The 11,514-nt window shown below is 42.0% G+C and overlaps 1 long non-coding RNA gene across 1 annotated transcript; it reads left to right on the forward strand.

The window, feature by feature from the left end:
- The first annotated feature begins 2,923 nt into the window (after positions 1 to 2,923).
- On the forward strand, positions 2,924 to 10,166 carry LOC126638463 (uncharacterized). The gene is made up of 3 exons (XR_007628613.1): positions 2,924 to 2,963; positions 3,514 to 3,636; positions 9,998 to 10,166. It is a non-coding gene; the product is annotated as an uncharacterized LOC126638463 (long non-coding RNA).
- The last annotated feature ends 1,348 nt before the right edge of the window (positions 10,167 to 11,514 follow it).

Genomic DNA, 11,514 nt, shown 5'->3' on the forward strand with positions numbered 1-11,514 from the left:
CTCAGACAGAAGCTCTTTTCCAGCAGGGTGGTCTCTTTGGCTGCTTTGCACTGCAGTCTCTCGAGGGGTGTCAGCAGCACTGTAAAGCAAAGAAGGATTTGCAATGCACAGTTTGCTGTAGGCTCTTGCAGAAGTGGCACTAGAAATCAGAGCTATGGAGTAAAACAAAGCAGCAGTGACCGCTGAGAAACATGGAAAGCAAAAAAAAAAGGAAGTTTAAGGCTGTTGTTATGGACTTTTGTGCCCTGCACCCTGTAATTAGGCTCAGTAATTGCTGATAGTCCTCTGCCCATGCAGTAATACACTTCTGACAGCCTCCACAGAGATCTTGGTCTGACAGATAGGTTTGTGCTGATTTTACACACACAGCTCTTAGTGCTGGGCCATACACCCAGATTATTTCTCTTTTAATCTTTGCAAGAAGTGGGATGTCTGAGGCACTTGCAAAGGATTCCAAATTGTCCACCTCTGCAAGTAATAAACTAATATAACCTCAGAACAGGCCCTACTGGCTGTTGCAGAGCTCATGGGCAGATGTCTGGCCTTGTTCCCCCTTGTGCAGAGGAACCACTGGTCCCAACAGTCCCTTTCACCACAGCACTCAGTTCCAGTTTAGCTGAAAGGAATGGGTTGGCCCATGAAGAAAACAATCATTCACATGACTGGGATGAGTGCTCCCCAACTCTTGAACGCAGTGGGGGTCCCTATATGGCTAAAGATTTCTGAAAGGGTGCTATTTCACTGGTCCTTGAGAGTTAGAAGCGGAATTTAAAACATTTGACAGTAGAATTTGTCAGAGACAAAGCTCAGAGCGGGAGGGAGGGTTTCACCATCACCTGTCCTGGTTGGCCAATGTCAGAACACACAATTAGTAGTTATTGTTATGTAGATTGCTTGATATTGGCTTTGTTTTTATGAATTAAAACTTTCATTGTATTCCTGCCTTCTTTCAGTGCTGTCAGTACTACTTACTCATAGAGACAAATAAGTGTTTTCCAGGGGCATTTTGGAAATTTTGGTCATCTTCTGTATTTAGACCAAAAAAATAAAGTATTTGCTTTGCAGTTGCAAACTTAGAGCTTCTCTGCAACTTTGAGCTTTGCTTTGCAACCTTTTTGCTCTGCAACTTAGAACTTCTAGGCTAGAGACTTTAAAGACAGTCTCATGACTTATTTGGTAAAAGTGAAGTTTGAAGAGGTGATACTTTCCCTCTGGGTCAGCTGGGACCTGAGCATGCCCTGTTCAGGTTAAGCATCATATTTTTTTAGAAATATAGACATGTAAGGTGTGGTGCTCAGACAAATTCACAGCTTGAGTGAGTTTTATTACTTAAAAAATGTGTCTGTCCTGACAGCTGGCTTTGTTACAAACTACAGAGATGGAAACCTATGGAGGAATGAATTATAAGAAGTCACAATTATTCTTCATGTTTGGAAAACAAGCCCATATTAGTGATCATGCAGAGGTTGGGAATTGTTTGCATTGGTTCCAAAGCAGCATGGAACTGGTTTTGTCCTATGAGTAATGGAAAACAGTTTGACACATTACTGTGAAGTCAAGTGAGGAATTGGCCTTTCCCACGCCAGACCATATGTTCCTAACCTGAAAGCTGAAATTATTTCTGGATCTCTCTGTTCCAGGTGATTTGTAGTGCTGGGATTCATCTTTTTCATTTAGTGAAACATGCTGTTTGACTTCGCCTTGGTCAGTTATTACAGGCTAGTTTGCAATGTGTCAGCTCTCTGGAGACCCTGCTTGTAGCTACTCATTGGCCTAGAAGAAAGGATTTAATGATTTTCTACTTCCTCTGTGTTTGGTTTTAGGGTGTAGATATTTTATAAACGTGAGTCAAACTATTTACTGGTGACATTTTACAAATTTTCACCCTGTTTAATCTCTGAGTAACGTTTTTACGTTTGTATATGTTGTGGCCTTTGGCGTTCCAGGCTAACACGTCTCAAGGATGTCTTAAAGCGTTTTATCTTTAAGTGGATTCTACCGTTATTTTTTAATTTCTTTGTACAAAAATTGTGCCAGTCCCTAAAATAAGCCTTATCCTTCCCAGCTACCCACACCAGAGGTACAGAAGTACAGCAGGGCGAGGAGAGGGCTCAGAGGTTGGGTGCTCCATGGGGCTCTGGGTGCGTGCCAGGCCAACGAGCAGAGTGAATTGTGCAGCTTCTGTTTGGGTGCCAACAGAACCTAATTACGTGGGCTGATAGATCTCAGTGCTTTATAAAGCTGATGAAGTGGCTTTATCCCTGCTGTACAGCTCAGTAAAGCAAGTCACAGAAGTAAAATAAAATGTCTAAGCTCGGAGGTTGGGTTTGTAACTGTGGTGGAAATGGTACAGGTTTACAGTCCTCTTGCTGTAATCACAACTGCCCTTGTTGAAAGAGGGAGTGCTCCCTTCCAGTGCCTGGCTGTGCCACACACTGCAGGAAAACCAGAATCTTGAAGAGCAGCCTGGGATTCCTTTGCAACTCGTACAGATCTGGTCACAGGTGACTTGATCTTTGGAAGGAGTGTCACAATGGGGGAAATCCCTGTAGTAAGCTCCAAAGCCTGTACCTTAAATTAACACTGCTCTAAATCTCAGTTCATATTTGGGGTTATTTCAACTTCTTCTTTAGAGCCAAGCTTTGGTATTAATTTTTCAACTTTCTTCACCTTCAACTTTCTTCACCTGGTAGTTTTGGTTATGGAAATATTTGGTTTGGAAGAATGACTTTTGTGATACCCTGTTCGTATAGGAAATGTCGGTGATTCCAGCAGGGTTAATAAAGGTTTCATGACCTTTCCTTCTCAGCACATCACACAGTATAAAAACAGCATCCATGTTCATGTAAACTGTATGATTTTTCTTTCAGGTGATGTCAATCCTAATGAACACCATCATTTTTGAAGACTGCCTATGGTCTGAGTCAAGATCACTGCTTGGACTTATACTTCTCAATGAGGAAGTGAGTGTTTAACAAATTCCACCAGATTCACTCTTCATGTGCCAGAGTAGTTAAAACATCAAACAGAGCTGCCTGTTGCCCTTCAAATCTCCCATCTCTTACCCTGGGACCTCGCTCCGTTATGCTCACATTAGGTATGGAGAGTAGGTTTCATCTCATGCACTGTGTAAGTATCTTACTGATCATTTCACACAGGTTGAGTGGCTTAATTTTGATGAAAAATCCTCTCAAACTTTTACCTCAATTTTTACACCTGAGCTTGGATCATGCAAATACATGATTAACCTTTTTCTAATCAATTTTATGTCTTGATGTTTCCGGAATGAAGCAGGCATAGAAGTTATGAAAGCTCATCAGCCTTTTAGATAGAAAGATGAAACAAGAATGCTGTGAAAATCACATCAGAAAAATTGCTTCCTAGAAAAATAGTTAGCCAATTTCTTTCTCTGAAAGGTTTCCCAGGAACAAGTAGCTTTGGGGGGTATTATCTGAGCACAAGCCCTTAAGTACTGGCATTGATTGCAATTTGGATTGTGTGCATCTGTGGCAGATCCTGAAAACTGGGAAATACTCTGCAATTTGCCCAATCTGAAGCTGTGAATTTGGATATACCCATCGTGTTTCCCTGGTGACTTCACAGAGACGACGTTGTCTGAAATGGAAGCCATCTGAGGTAAATGCAGGCGTGTGGATCTGAATGGGTGCATTTCTTTGGTGTGGCAAGCTGTTGTTTCTGAAGGTACTGACCTGTTGTCTGTGCCTTTCTGCAGAGCCGGCTCTAACTTTATTCTGCATTGCTTTATCTCCTGGGCAGTCACAAGGCTCGGTGTATTACTGCTTTGGAGAATGAATTGTCTATACAATAAGAGGGCGCTGGAAAAAAATCAGACACTAAGATTAGCAGCGACCGCATACATTAAAATTCAAACTGAAATCCCAGCCACGGAAGGAAACTAATAGAAGAAGAAAATATATCAAGGAGAGAAGCGCTGTCTCATCATTCACCTGTGCTGAAGGATCCAATTTTAGCCATATCCAACAGCACTGTCATTCATCTTCTTGGTGTGTTATTGTGATTTAAATCCAAGCTCTATAAGAGAGAGCAGTTCTTTTAAAATGATTGAGAGGGAATAAGGGCAAATTCAGTGTTTAGGAAAACTTTATGACATCACAATATTATACTTTACAGATGGAAGCAATATTTCCTACTTTGGAAGGAAAACTAATCATTTTCTATCTGCTCTGAGTCACTGCATCATTATAAAAGTGGGAAATAAGTAGTTTTGTGCATTCCCAATCTTGTTCAAGACGACACTTTTGTTTATATAATGCTTCTGATTTATAGCGTTTAAGGATTAGCCTGACTACATATTAATTATGTGGGTTTGATACTTCAATATAAGAAGAAATTAAATATTTCACTTGAAGATAAAACCACGGAGCTGTAAATCACAAGGAATAAATTTGTGACTGGCAGAATACTCTTTTTACTGAAATTAGACTAGTTCTAATGATTGTGGGGTTTGCTTAGCAGACATGGATATGTACAAGCACTTTTACTTACAAACAAGTCTTACATTTCTTTTGGAAGGGTGGAGAACAAGAAATAGGATTTACAATATTTGTATTGCCCCTATTGCATCAAGGTTATTTATTCCACGTTCAGAAAAAGTAGGACACATACTTACATATAGTTGTAAAAGTCATCTTTGCTTGGCTCATTTCAGTGCAGTGCTGATTTATTTATTGGGAATGGGTTCCTTTATTTCAGGTAGGCTCTCTATCTCTACAGTTCCCAAGATAGCAAGAACACAGCTACCACGTTTTACTGCTTGTTCTCTTCTTCTTTTGTTTTAATGAGATCTTCTTTGCCTAGAATTCATTTCAAAGGGAATGCATTACGTTTACTGAGTGACTCAGAAAAGCTGGCATTGATACATGCTTGCACCAGCAAAATGGGAATTGTACCCTAACACAGCACTGAGTGTTGTGGGACAGCACCAACTCAGTGTCACTGGGGTGGCTGCACGTGGCTCCTGGCGTTGTTTCCTTGCTGAGGTGCAGCGGCAGATTTCATTTAAGTTTGGCAGGAAAACCTGTACCCTGACAATGCATTAACTGTCTCCCTCTTGCTGTTGTCCTTCAACCAAAGCACACAGGCATTCACCTGAATGGGCAGGGGTTGTTATTTAAGGCCTTGAGCAACCTGGTGTAGTGGAAGGTGTCCCTGCCCAAGCCCAGAGGGGTTGGGACTACATGATCAGTGGTTCTGTGATTGCAGAGAGGCCTCAGAATCTTTAATGGTTCTTAACTGAAGGATGGTCAGTTTAGATTATATATAAGGAAATCATTTTTTACATTGAGGTAAAACACTGACAGAGGTTGCCCAGAGATGTTCCATCTGTGGAAATATTCAAGGTCAGGCTGGACAAGGCTTTGAGTAACCTGATCTAGCTGAAGATGTCCCTGCTTACTGCAGGGGCTTGGACAGAGTGACTTTTAATGGTCCCTTCCAACCCAAACTGTCCAATAGTTCTAAACTCCAGGGATCAGAAGGGGCTGTTGGTACCCAGATGCCATGGGATGCTGTGTTCAGGAATGGTAGGCAGAGATGTCATTCCTTGCTGTTGCTTGAGGATGCTGTTGATGCTTTCTATTGTGGGGTTGACTGAAGTTCCTGGAACAGACACTGGACAAGGTCTCAGGGTTGTGGCCTTCAGGTAGCCTGAACTTTGGATTTGTCACTGTGAGACAGGGCTTCTGTGTTGGGCACAGGTCCTTTGTGTTCAGTTTGGGTTCCTAAGTGGTTTAGGAACCCAGCTGTGTGATCAGCTCCTGCCTCTGCTTCCAGTGCTGCTGGACTGGCAGCAATGACAGTGACACAGGACAGGGTGTTTCTGGTTTGAGAGGAACTGTGCTGAGGGCACAGAATTTACCAAGGAGACATTAAAGCAAACACTTCCCCTAATCCTGCAGAATTGTCACGGCTTATCCTTAGTGTTACAGTCTTACTACATTTTCTTTTATTATCCCACATTTTTGCATGTATACAGAAGAGCTGTAGTTTTGACAGTAATGGTGTGTGTTTATTTCGAGATTTTTTAAAGGTTTTAATAGGTTTACACCTGTTAAAGGTTTTTTAAAAAAATCTGGCAAACCAATCCCAGACTTTCGTGCTTTCTAACACTCTGTACGACACCCTTCAAGTTACATTAACTTCAAAAGTATACCAAATTTTGCATACTAAAAACTGATTTTCAGCCTACCTTTAACAGCTTCTGTTTTTATACACCTGGAATTTGTGGAATATGGGCAATATTCCTCTAGACTGCAATATCAGATTGCTCAGAAACCTTGCCAGGTATGTGGGCACAGGTTCATCAGAGTGGTTCATTCTCCTCTGAATAATTGGAAGTGCTTATCCCAGGGATGTGCTTATGCCCAAGGCCATCAGGCTCTGACTGACACGGCCAATGTAATAAAGACTAAATGGGGTTATATGACTTGTTTGGCTGTACTAGCAGGGTAGTGGAGCACTAGAGGTCCCCTCCTGTTCCATATTCCTAAGATAAACCAACGTTCTTCTAAGGTAATACAAAGTTCTGCTTGAAGTAGTCCATAGGTCTGCCAGAATATAATGGGAATATTAATATAGAAAGGATAGAAGGAGTTGAGCAAAACCTTTTGGTAAAGAACAGAGACAGGTAAGTTCATAGCACATAGGTAAGCTGAAAAAAAAAAATAAAAGACAAATGGAAACTGTAGCTGGAAAAATGGTAACATAGGAAGTATTCCAGGTCGCCTTAAAGTGCAGTTCCTTTTGAAAGAGAAGATAATACCCTGCCAAAGAATTCATCCCCCAACTTAACAGAGCCTGATCATTCGATAATTATGTGTTTTCCTGGTCAGAAATGTATTTCCTAATTTAATCCCGAAGTCAAGCTTTGCCAGACTGCAGCTGCTGCACTTGGAACAAACTGCCTTATTTCAGCAGGTGAATCTCAGAGCTTCCTTTTTCCCACTGAAACCCCTCAGATGAAAGCCTTGCTTCAGCCTCCAACGCTGCCATTGCTCTGACAGAGCCTTTTCCTACTGGGCTGGGGTCAAACAAGTGCTTGGGAAGTGGCAGAATGAGAAGGGATCCAGTGGGGCCACTTACACATGGTAGATAAATTAGGCAAGGACTATCTTTTTTTCTTAACATAAATCACAAATTCAGCCAATCTTGCCCTCAATTGAAGAACAGAATAGAAGCCTTCACAGAAGAAATGGCAAGTTTATCTGCACTTCATGATCACTCTCACTTTTTTTTTTTCCCTAGCTAGCTTTGTTGTCTCTTCCATGTGCATTATTCAACCAAAGCAGACTTTGAGAGAGAATAGAGGCACAGTCTGAGTCCAGGCTGGAACTTCCTGGAAAGCTTGGAACAAACTGGAAATGGGCTTGGAGAGAAGTGATGGCTAAAACCATTTAAGTGATTTTATTTCTCTGATTTCTTCTCTGTTTGTTAGTGGGAAAATAATGTTGGAATTTCCTTAAATCTCAAATAGTTTTGCAGTAATTATGGTCTCCATATTTTCTTTCCTATTAAATTCTGGTACTAAAGGTGTAAGTTCCCCATGTGGATGTGGATGATACCAGAGATGGGGGAATGTGGAAGGAAACTCAGAGAAGCACAGAGATCACATTGATGGCACTAATAAAGCAGTCATACTTTGTGTAACTTGTACTACAGATCAGCAAAAGACCTGGGGGAAAGGCAGAGGTTCACTGGGAAGGAGGAGAAACCAGGTGAAACAAAGGAGAACTGAGCTGACAGTGGTGAGCTGTGGCATTGTCCCACCTTAGAGCTGTAACTGCCCAGGGGGTTAATTTGACTGAATGGTCCTTCAGGATTTAAACGTTAAAAAAACTATTAAAAACTGAATAAAATTCATTGTTGTAACTTGATAGTTTCTTAGTTCAGTACCTATATTAATTGAAGGCAGGAAGAGGATGAGAGGACATGGCCTCAAGTTGCACCAAAGGAGATTCAAACATTAGGATGTTAGGAAAAAATTCTTCACAGAAAGGCTTATCAAGCATTGGAAGAGGCAGTCCAGGGTAGTGGTGGAGTCACCATCCCCGAAGTGTTCAAAAGCTGTGTAGCTGTGGCACTTAAGGGCATGGTGTAGTAGTGAATATGATGCTGCTTCATTGGGTTTGGTGATTTTAAAGGGCTTTTCCAACCTTACCATGATTAGAATGTAGAATTCCATGATTCTACAACGTCCTTAAGATAACACTGTTTTCTGAGAAGGCCAAACTTCCATGTGAGTTTTCTCTGAGCTGCCTTGCTCTGAGCACTGCAGACCTGCAGGACAGGACAGGGATCATGGATGATCCACCCAAGGCTGGGGGGAGCTCCATAGGGAATCAGCTCTGCTCAGGCCACAGACAGAGGCTGCCATGGCTCCAGCTGCCAGAAAATACTGGATTTGGCAAATGCTGGACTCAAACACCCCTGCATTTAAATGGGAGAGCTGTCGGAGAGCCCTGCAGAGAGCGCTCGGACAGGCAGTGGGGCAGGAGGTGCCTGAGAGCTTTTGTGGAAGTGCAGGTAGGGAGGGGTGGGTGTGAGGGGCAGATGGATAATTGGGCTGAAGGAGTAGCTCGTCTTTCTCAGCCCCATCCACCTGGGCAACCCGGGGAGATCTCTGGGCCATCACAGCCCCCACAAGCACTGAGGTGACACGAGGGCCCTCTGGTCTCAGCTCTGGGTTTGTAACCCCTCTCAGAGTTATTCCACGGAACAGGAGGCTCCTTTTAACTGCAGTTGTTCAAAATTGAGCAGAAATCAATTTCCATTAGTAAGGAAATAAGCACAAACGTAAAAAATTATGAATAGAATAAAGAATAAACTGGTAATTGCATCCTGTACCTCCACACACAGCAAGCCCCAGCTCACCACGCTGCTGCCAGACATCCCCACGCAGTGGAGGCAGGCAGGATTATTGCCCCTGATCCTGCAAAGAGACCTTTGCTGAGATCCCATCAGTTTTGCAGGCACCTGTCCCCACAGTCCTGTGCAGGAAGGAGCCCTCAGGAGCCGTTCTTGGGGAGGTTTTATTAGCTTGGCTGTTGTGAGCCAGCAGTCTGACACAATCACAGCAAAGAGCACGGAGGCAACGGACAAAGAGCATTTGAAAAACTCTAAATGCAGGGTGCAGATTTGTGTGGCAATTCTAATCGTTTTTGTGTGGTCTTAGGATTGCTTTGGAGTTTAGTTTTTTTTTAATAGAATCACAGAACGGTTTGGGTTGGAAGGGACCTTTAAGATGACCTCATTCCAACCCCCTTGCCGTAGGCAGGAGCACCTTCCACTAGACCAAACACATAGATGAGATGTGATAAATGAGATGTGATAAATGGCAATTAAACTCATTTAAGGTCATTTCAGGTGAGGAATAGACCAAGGGAGTAGTTCCTATTTGGGCTGCCGTGCAGGCTGTGTGAGTTGTCCTTCAGCCTGAGGTGTGATGCCGCTGAACAGACTACACCTGCAAGCAGTAAACTGTGGTGGGGCATTTTTGTGTGCTTGTTCTGTGCCAGGTGAGTGGTGGTACCACATTTCACCAAGCCAGGTTGAAGTCTGGCACCTCTCCTGGGGGAAGAAGGTGGGTCTGGCCAGGGAGAACCTGGCCTTGATGACCATCTGGACATGTTCCAAAGAGCCCTTTGCTGGAGGCTGGGGAGGAAGGACATGTTCTAAGTCATGTGAGAAGGGAAGGTTTCTTGTTGCAGTCACTTCCCATCTGGCTTCTAAAATGTGTCACAAGTCAATAGGCTGGGTTTATAACACTGCCTATACTTGTATTCTCCCTCTTATTTTATAGAACTGATTTCTGAGGGCACCTGGTGATTCTGTTCCTGAGTCTTCCTTGGTTTTCTTTCAATTTAATATACATTATAGTTATTATTTTTACCTGTTTGTGCAGTGCATCTCTGACTCTCGGGTCTCCTTTAACCAAATGTTTGAGGTTTCTTTTTCCCAGGTTCACTCAGAACATGTCAGTCATGGCCAAAGCTTTGCACAGAGAAGGGGCCTCTGATCCTGGGGGTCTGGATATGATGAGTTGACAAGGACTTTGGAAACAGAACACTGGCTAATAAACCAACTCTGAAAGTTTTGGGACCCTGTTATACTCTTGGAGAGATTTTTGACCCTTGTGAAAACTTTTTTTAAGATGCCTTCTGCCTTTTTGTATCTCTGGCCTAAGTGAAAGAATTTATAATAGTGACAACAGTGAAAAACCAGCCTTAGTTTGAAGAATGTTTTCAGCCTTTCTCATCGAAATTTATAATAATCCTGTTATTTTATCTTTATGAAACAGTGTAGAAACAATACTTAACCAAAGAACAAAATAAATATGCATTCTTTCTAAACTTGTATCAGCTAATGATTCTCAGTTCTGCACGTAATAGTAAGTAATACCTCATCAGGTAAAACCCCAAGCTCACTCTTGAAGACATATTTGTTTGAAAATGAGATTAAAGCCAGTACAAGCTTTAGATGACATCTTTTTGAAAAAATAAAATTACTATTTTTTACAAAATGTTATATATTTCTTTTCAGCACAGATGGTTAATGACAATGTGGACAACAAGGCAGAAGACTAAAAATGAGCAGGGAAATTAAGAATGTTACACAGAGTAAAATAAGAGCTGATGGAGTAAGCCTCAGTGAAGTACTGATGATGTTTTAATTTCACAGGTACACATTTTCCAAGTCTTTGGAAACTGGAGGGAAAAAAAAAACACAGAAGAAAATAAAGTTGTTAAAACACTTTAAAAAGAATGAAGTCTATCCATCACTACAAAAAAAAGAAAGTAGATAGTTACAGAGACCTATGGTGGGGCATGGGGGTTGTCCTGCCATGGCAAGAGGGGCTGTGCCAGCTGGGGAGATGCAAAATGAATTGAAGGAAGATCTAACAAAAATTAGAAATGCTTCAGCAGTAAGTCAATTAGTTTTCAACGTGGAAAAGCTATTATGTGCAATTACAAACTTGGATTGGGATTGGGTTGGGTTTTTTCATTATTTACCTAAGAAAAAAGAAATTCACGTGTTTTTCATGCTTGCTGATATTTGTGAATTTAGTAATATTGCAGCACTTTTTAAATAAGGGGAATTATTAGTCGTGGCCAACAGGAAGAAAAAGTTCATACATGTATTTCTTACAGGGTTTTTTCCAGTTTTTTCCTTTGCAACTGTTACTTTTCTGCACATTTTAGTTTTAGGAACTACAGCTGCAAGGAAAGTGTTTAGTTCAGCACTTTGCTGTTTACAAATAAACTCAGCTCAAGAAAGTATTTCACGTGCAGCCAAAGCATCTGATTTCCAGGGGTGCTGAGCCCCTGAGAAGTAATGAGTGGAGGTCAGTGGAGAGCTGCAGGTTTGGGGTGTTGATGCCATGTGTGCCAAGGCGTGTGATGTGTCACCACCTCAAACACCTGTGGGTCAGCACAGGTAACTTCCCATTTTGGTCCTGAAAGGAAACAGGCATCTGTG

Source organism: Myiozetetes cayanensis, unplaced genomic scaffold, assembly GCF_022539395.1.
Source record: "Myiozetetes cayanensis isolate MyiCay16 unplaced genomic scaffold, myiCay2020 scf17, whole genome shotgun sequence".
In the NCBI taxonomy this organism is placed as follows: Eukaryota; Metazoa; Chordata; class Aves; order Passeriformes; family Tyrannidae; genus Myiozetetes; species Myiozetetes cayanensis.